Source organism: Podarcis erhardii, assembly GCF_964252035.2.
Source record: "Podarcis erhardii genome assembly, chromosome: Z".
NCBI lineage: Eukaryota > Metazoa > Chordata > Lepidosauria > Squamata > Lacertidae > Podarcis > Podarcis erhardii.
The window spans coordinates 2,939,546-2,945,545 of record NC_138504.1 but is presented as its reverse complement, the minus strand read 5'-3'; the positions used below and the strand labels follow the sequence as shown (position 1 = coordinate 2,945,545).

The following is a 6,000-nucleotide window of genomic DNA, read 5'->3' as shown; positions in this document are numbered from 1 at the left end:
CACCTCTGCTTGGCACCCTGTGCAGTGGAACGCCCCACACCACTCTAAATCTGGAGCTGAACATGCTCACCCTCTTCCCTGAGCCCCAGGTTATAAACTAGGTGCTGTAAACTCCTGTTTTATTTTAGTGTCTCTTGGCCGTGCTCTGCCGCTTGTGCCCCTTGCTCCTTTCTTTGAGTTGAGCTCTCCCAAATCAAAAGATGGGGGACATATTTCTGCATTGACTGGCAGCCATTCTGTGGGATTTCCCCAGCTCTGACTGGAGACATCATGGTCTGAAATGGGGACCTTCTCATGGGAAGCTGCTCCCACACTACATTATGGCCCTTCTGCAAACCAAACTGGGGGTGATTGCTGTGGAAAATAAATGTTGTCATCTAATAACCTGGAGCTGTCAGATCAGGGTCCCAGGCACCCTTTGCCCCAGAGGTTTGGGGAGCCTGGTGCTGCAACTCTCAACAGCCCCAGGAACACAGCCGACGACCAGAGGTGGGGGGTGCTACAGATCCACAACATCTGGAAGGCCAGAGGTTCCCACACCTGCTTTAAAGTGTTGCTTTCAGCTTCACAACAGAAGTACTCTCAACATATTTAATTAACAATTTTATTTATTAATAAAGGAATATATACCATTAAATATATCAAAGCAGGTTACAAAATCAGAAAGATAAAAGTCATAGGATATAACCATAAACACTAAAAACAATCCAAAAGTAAAAAAGTTAAAGGCGTACCCATATACCATTGGGGGAGGTGTGCCCACATAGGCCTGGTGGAATGAAACAGCAGGCATTTAAAAGTTGGCACAGAAAGCGCCCTCTTACTCTCTATTGGCAAGGAGTTCCACAGGTCTGGGCTGATGACTCTAAAGGCTCGGTTTCTCATTGCTGTCAATGGAGCCTCCACAATTCAGGGAATATAAATGCATGCCCCAGAAATTTAAGAAAGGAGCTCTCAGGTGCATGCTTGGGTGAAAAGTGGGTCCTGCATCTCAAAAGGCTAAACTTTAAGGGACAGTGGCTACCAGATTCCAAAGAACCAGTTCTGTCCGGGGGGAAGGAGGGCAGGCAGAAATCTCAACAGGATCCTGAGAATACTTCTCTGGACAGCTATGGCAAGGACTGCAATAGAACAGTGATATATGAACAGTGCCGGATTTACATATCATAGAATAGAATCATAGAATCCTAGAGTTGGAAGAGACCACAAGGGCCATCGAGTCCAACCCCCTGCCAAGCAGGAAACACCATCAGAGCACTCCTGACATATGGTTGTCAAGCCTCTGCTTAAAGACCTCCAAAGAAGGAGACTCCACCACACTCCTTGGCAGCAAATTCCACTGTCGAACAGCTCTTACTCTCAGGAAGTTCTTCCTAATGTTTAGGTGGAATCTTTTTTCTTGTAGTTTGGAACCATTGCTCCGTGTCCGCTTCTCTGGAGCAGCAGAAAACAACCTTTCTCCCTCCTCTATGTGACATCCTTTTATATATTTGAACATGGCTATCATATCACCCCTTAACCTCCTCTTCTCCAGGCTAAACATGCCCAGCTCCCTTAGCCGTTCCTCGTAAGGCATCGTTTCCAGGCCTTTGACCATTTTGGTTGCCCTCCTCTGGACTATAAGGCTAAGCAAGCTATAGCTTAGGGCCCCACTCTCTTGCGGGGGGGGGGGGGGTAAAAAATAAAGGAAAAAAGAACTGGATGTGCATTTCCAAAAGATAAGATAAAAAACAAATAAAATAAAACCTACATACAGCAACAGTGTTTTGTGTTGTGTATGGACCTATTAGCATATATTCAACAGAAAAAACAATGATAATTTACATATAAACTAAACAAGCTATAGCTTAGGGCCCTAATATCTAGGGGGCCTCAAAAAAAATTAAAGGAAAAAAGAACTGGATGTACATTTCCAAAATATAAGATAAAAAACAAATAAAATAAAACCTACATACAGCCACAGTTTTTTGTGTTGTGTATGGATCTATTAACATCTATTCAACACAAAAAAACAGTGTTAATTTGTTGTTGACAAAGGACAGCTGGACATATAAAGGGCCCCATTACCTTCGGTAGCTTAGGGTCTCATCAAACCTAAATCCGGCCCTGGATATGAAAGGCAAGAGCAAGGAGTGATTTCTTAGCAGCAAGCTAAAGCCAAGTGCTGCTGATCTTCAGAAAACCTTTTCACAGACTGTGCTCAGAAGACTAATCTCTATTACAAATACACACCATGTATTTTTAAAAATGATTATAGGAATATAACTGATAATAGAAATAGATATGAAAAAATATATCCTCCAGTTTTCTTTATTTTTCCTTCTCCTCCTTCTGCTCCTCCTCCTGCTCCTCCTCCTGTTCCTCACCTGAGGGAAAAGCCAAAGAACCACGGGTTAAAATTGGTGCCTGGTATGTGCAACCATATGCTGTATTTTCATTAAGCTGTTTTTTATTCTTTTTGGCAAGAAAATGGGCACACAAGGAAGACAGCATACCTTTGTGCCCTTCAGAGGCACATGCGCAGTCTGCTACTGGCCTCTGGCCTCCTGGGGGGAGGGATGCCACCCCTTCCACGCAGCGAAGGCGACCCTGGCATGGCTACCAGCTCCCCACAAAGGCGCACTGAACTGGGCTCCAGACTGTGGTGGGACTCCCCTAAGCCCCAGCCAACATGGCCAGCGCTCATCATGGATGATGGGACTTGAAACCCAACATCATTGGGAGGACCATGTCCCTGGAATTTGTGAAGACAGGATTCTCAAAAATACCTCCTGCTTGCGGCTCCTGGAATCTTGCGTCACACTCCAAGATGTCTGCTTCAAACACCTGAATGGCTCTGTTAAGTGCCTGATTATCACTATATGTATTTTGCACATCCCTCCTAAGTCTCTCGACCCCCATCTTCTGAGCCAGATTTTCCTGGAAAGGACAGAGATGGGTAGACATTTACTCCAGGTGTTTACAAAAGACTCAGAGACACTGGTTAAAGAATTTGTGAGTGACAGAAACAAACTAAGCAGGTGGGGTTTTGTATTTATGAAATCTACTAATGAAATTGAGATTTATGTGGGATGTAGTAGTTTTGTTTCTTATGTGGCAAAGTTTTAAAATACTCTCTTGGAGTATCCCTCTTCCCCTTTTCTTTCTTGCACTGAACGTGGTTCTGTGAGGCTGCATGGGGAAGGTGATTGCAGCAAACTAAATAGTCCAGGGTGGCAACATTCTGTGGTGCGGTTCTCATAACTCGGATCTGTGTTTGTATTTATGAACTCTGAAAATGAGATTCATGCAGGGTGTAATAGTTTGTTTTCTTACGTGGAAAAGTTTTAAAATACACTGATGATGTTGACTGGCACTTGGACCTTTGGTTAAGTTTGATAATTAATTTGCTTGAAAACACAACGAAGTTAAAGGAGGAATAGTGACTGGCCTGGTAGTGGAGAGCGGCAGGTAAGGTGGAAGCGATGGCAGCCGCATAGGTGCAGCAGCAGCAGCAGCAGCAGCCAGGGATCCAAGTCCTGACTGGATATGGTGCAGGACGTAGCACGGCTGGACGAAAGGCGACAGGCTGCACAGGAGTACCTGGGGTGGGAGAGGAGGTGACATTGTATTAGGGTTGTGATTTTCTGAAGAAAAGGAGAAACAGAACGAATATTCCCATTGCTTTCTCAGTACAGGAACCTTTTGCAGTTTTTAATCTATTCAGGATGTCTACAACATGCATCCCAGAAGCAGAAGAGGAAATCAGTATATAGCTCAGAGTGGGTGGCAGAATATCCATGGGTGACTAACACAAACCCAACTGCACATTTGACATCAAGCTGCTGCTGCTGCTGCTGCTGCTGCTGCTGCTGCTTCTTCTTCTTCTTCTTCTTCTTCTTCTTCTTCTTCTTCTTCTTCTTCTTCTTGTTGTTGTTGTTGTTGTTGTTGTTGTTGTTGTTGTTTGTCTCAGCCTGTGTACCAGGCGGGCATGGTAAACAACCACCCTGGACACAGAAATAACTTGCACCTCCATGGACAGCTGTGAGTCTAAAATGACTCCCAGGCTGCACACCTGGTCTTTCAGGGGCACCATTACCCCCTTCAGGACCAGGGACTCCTCCACACCAGCCCGCCCCGTCCTCCAAAATCAGTACTTCTGTTTTGTCAGGATTTAACTTCAATCTGTTAGCCGCCATCCATCCTCCAACCACCTCCAGGCACTCACACAGGACCTTCACCGCCTTCACTAATTTGAAAGAGAGGTAGAGCTGGGTATTATCCACATACTGATGAACACCCAGCCCAAACCCCCTGATGATCCCTTCCAGTGGCTTTATATAGAGGTTAAAAAGCATGGGGGAGAGGAGGGAACCCTGAGGCACCCCATAAGTGGGAGCCCAGGGGTCTGAACACTCATCCCCCACCACAACTTTCTGATCACAGCAGAAGGAAGGAGAAGACCTAATGCATAATGGTGCCCCCAGCTCACAATCCCCCTAAGCAGTCCAGAAGGTATCATGGTCAATGATATCAAAAGCCACTGAGAGATCCAGCAGATCTAGGAAACAGCTTTCACTTCTGACCCTAGTGCACCAGAGACCACCACAACCAAGGCAATTTCTGTCCCATGATGGGACCTGAATCCTGATTGGAAGGGATCCAAATGGTCCTCCAGGCATGCCTGGAGTTGTTTTGGGAATGCTTGTAGTTATTGCTGTGAAATCCTATGCAGGTTGCCTCTAAGCAAATAGTATTACAAGAGCCAGCTCAGCTATGCATGTTGTATACAATGTGTTTAACTTGCCCTGCTGTGCCAAATCCTAACCCCTTTATGCCTCCCCTGTCTTGTGGCAAAATCCCAAGCCCATTCCCTGCTATATTTGAAGGCAGACCACTGCTGAATGCAGCAAGGAGTGACAGAATGTAGTCGTGGAAGGTGAAGGAGGGGGGTGGAGTGACTATTGGCTCAGTACAGAGGGACTTACTGGCGGGCCCTTTCCACAGAAACAAAGATGTTAATTTGCTTAATTCTTGTTTGAAGTTACAGAGTTTCCAATTGATTGGGGTGAACACCATGCAGCTGATATTTCATGCTGATTTGTGTCAAAACAATTAACAGTACAAAGCCCAGCAAAGCACGTAATATGTAATATTTTTCTTACACTTCTAAACCATAATGCTTTTCTTGATGTATTTTCATTGAATAAAGCACCGCGTACCACATGTGTCTTTGTAATGGATTGCTCTGAAGTCATTTCAGCACCAGGTAAAAAAATACCCCCCATCTTCTCTGCCCCCCTCCCTGCCCCACCTGTCTTGCATTTTACCCAACCAAAGGTGACAATCCAAGCCACCACCAAACGCCCAACTATGGATCTCTTGGTCTGAGTTGAATACAAAACCAGATGCTTTCTTATTCCCAGCTGCAAAAACCACAAACACCAATTTAGGAAAGGCATCAAGTTGAGTCCTAAGGCTGCAATGTATCTCCATTCAGACCACAGCCTGACGAAAGTGTTGTGGTCAACACCCCACACACAATGGAAAGTTGCTGGTTTCCACCTTCATACTAGCATGCAGTGTAACAGCTGTTGAGGAAAATGCCAAAAGCTCTCACAGCCTGCTACACAATCCATAAGAGTCTACCCAGCCCTCTTCCTCCCCTATCCCAACATATAACCAGCTCTTGAGTTTATAAATGAGTTCCCTCTTTCCCCAACCTATTCCATATGCATCCTGACCCAACTATCAGGATTTGCAATCTGACCAACCTAACTGCAGCCTTGCAGAAGAAGAATACAATGCTAGTCAAATATTTGTAGTTCAGAGGATGCACACCTAAACAGCATAAACACCAATTAGAAATGAACATAAGCAGACCAGTCACACACAGTGCACATTCTCCCACCCCAAACCAAGTCAGCTCACCGCCAAAATCTGGAGTCCATGTTCCTGTAGCTCTTTCGGCAAATCTCATTACAGGTTGGATAGTATTCTGCCTGTTTCCCTGAGGAGCCT

General features: G+C 45.2%; 1 long non-coding RNA gene across 2 annotated transcripts in view; it reads right to left on the bottom strand.

Annotated features, from left to right (window-relative positions):
• Positions 1 to 3,435: 3,435 nt before the first annotated feature.
• Positions 3,436 to 6,000, bottom strand: part of LOC309333405 — a 61,161-nt gene continuing 58,596 nt past the window's right edge. For both annotated transcript variants that reach the window (XR_014152491.1, XR_014152492.1), the window contains one exon: positions 3,436 to 3,582. This is a non-coding gene — a long non-coding RNA (uncharacterized lncRNA). The remainder of the gene's footprint in view (positions 3,583 to 6,000) is intronic.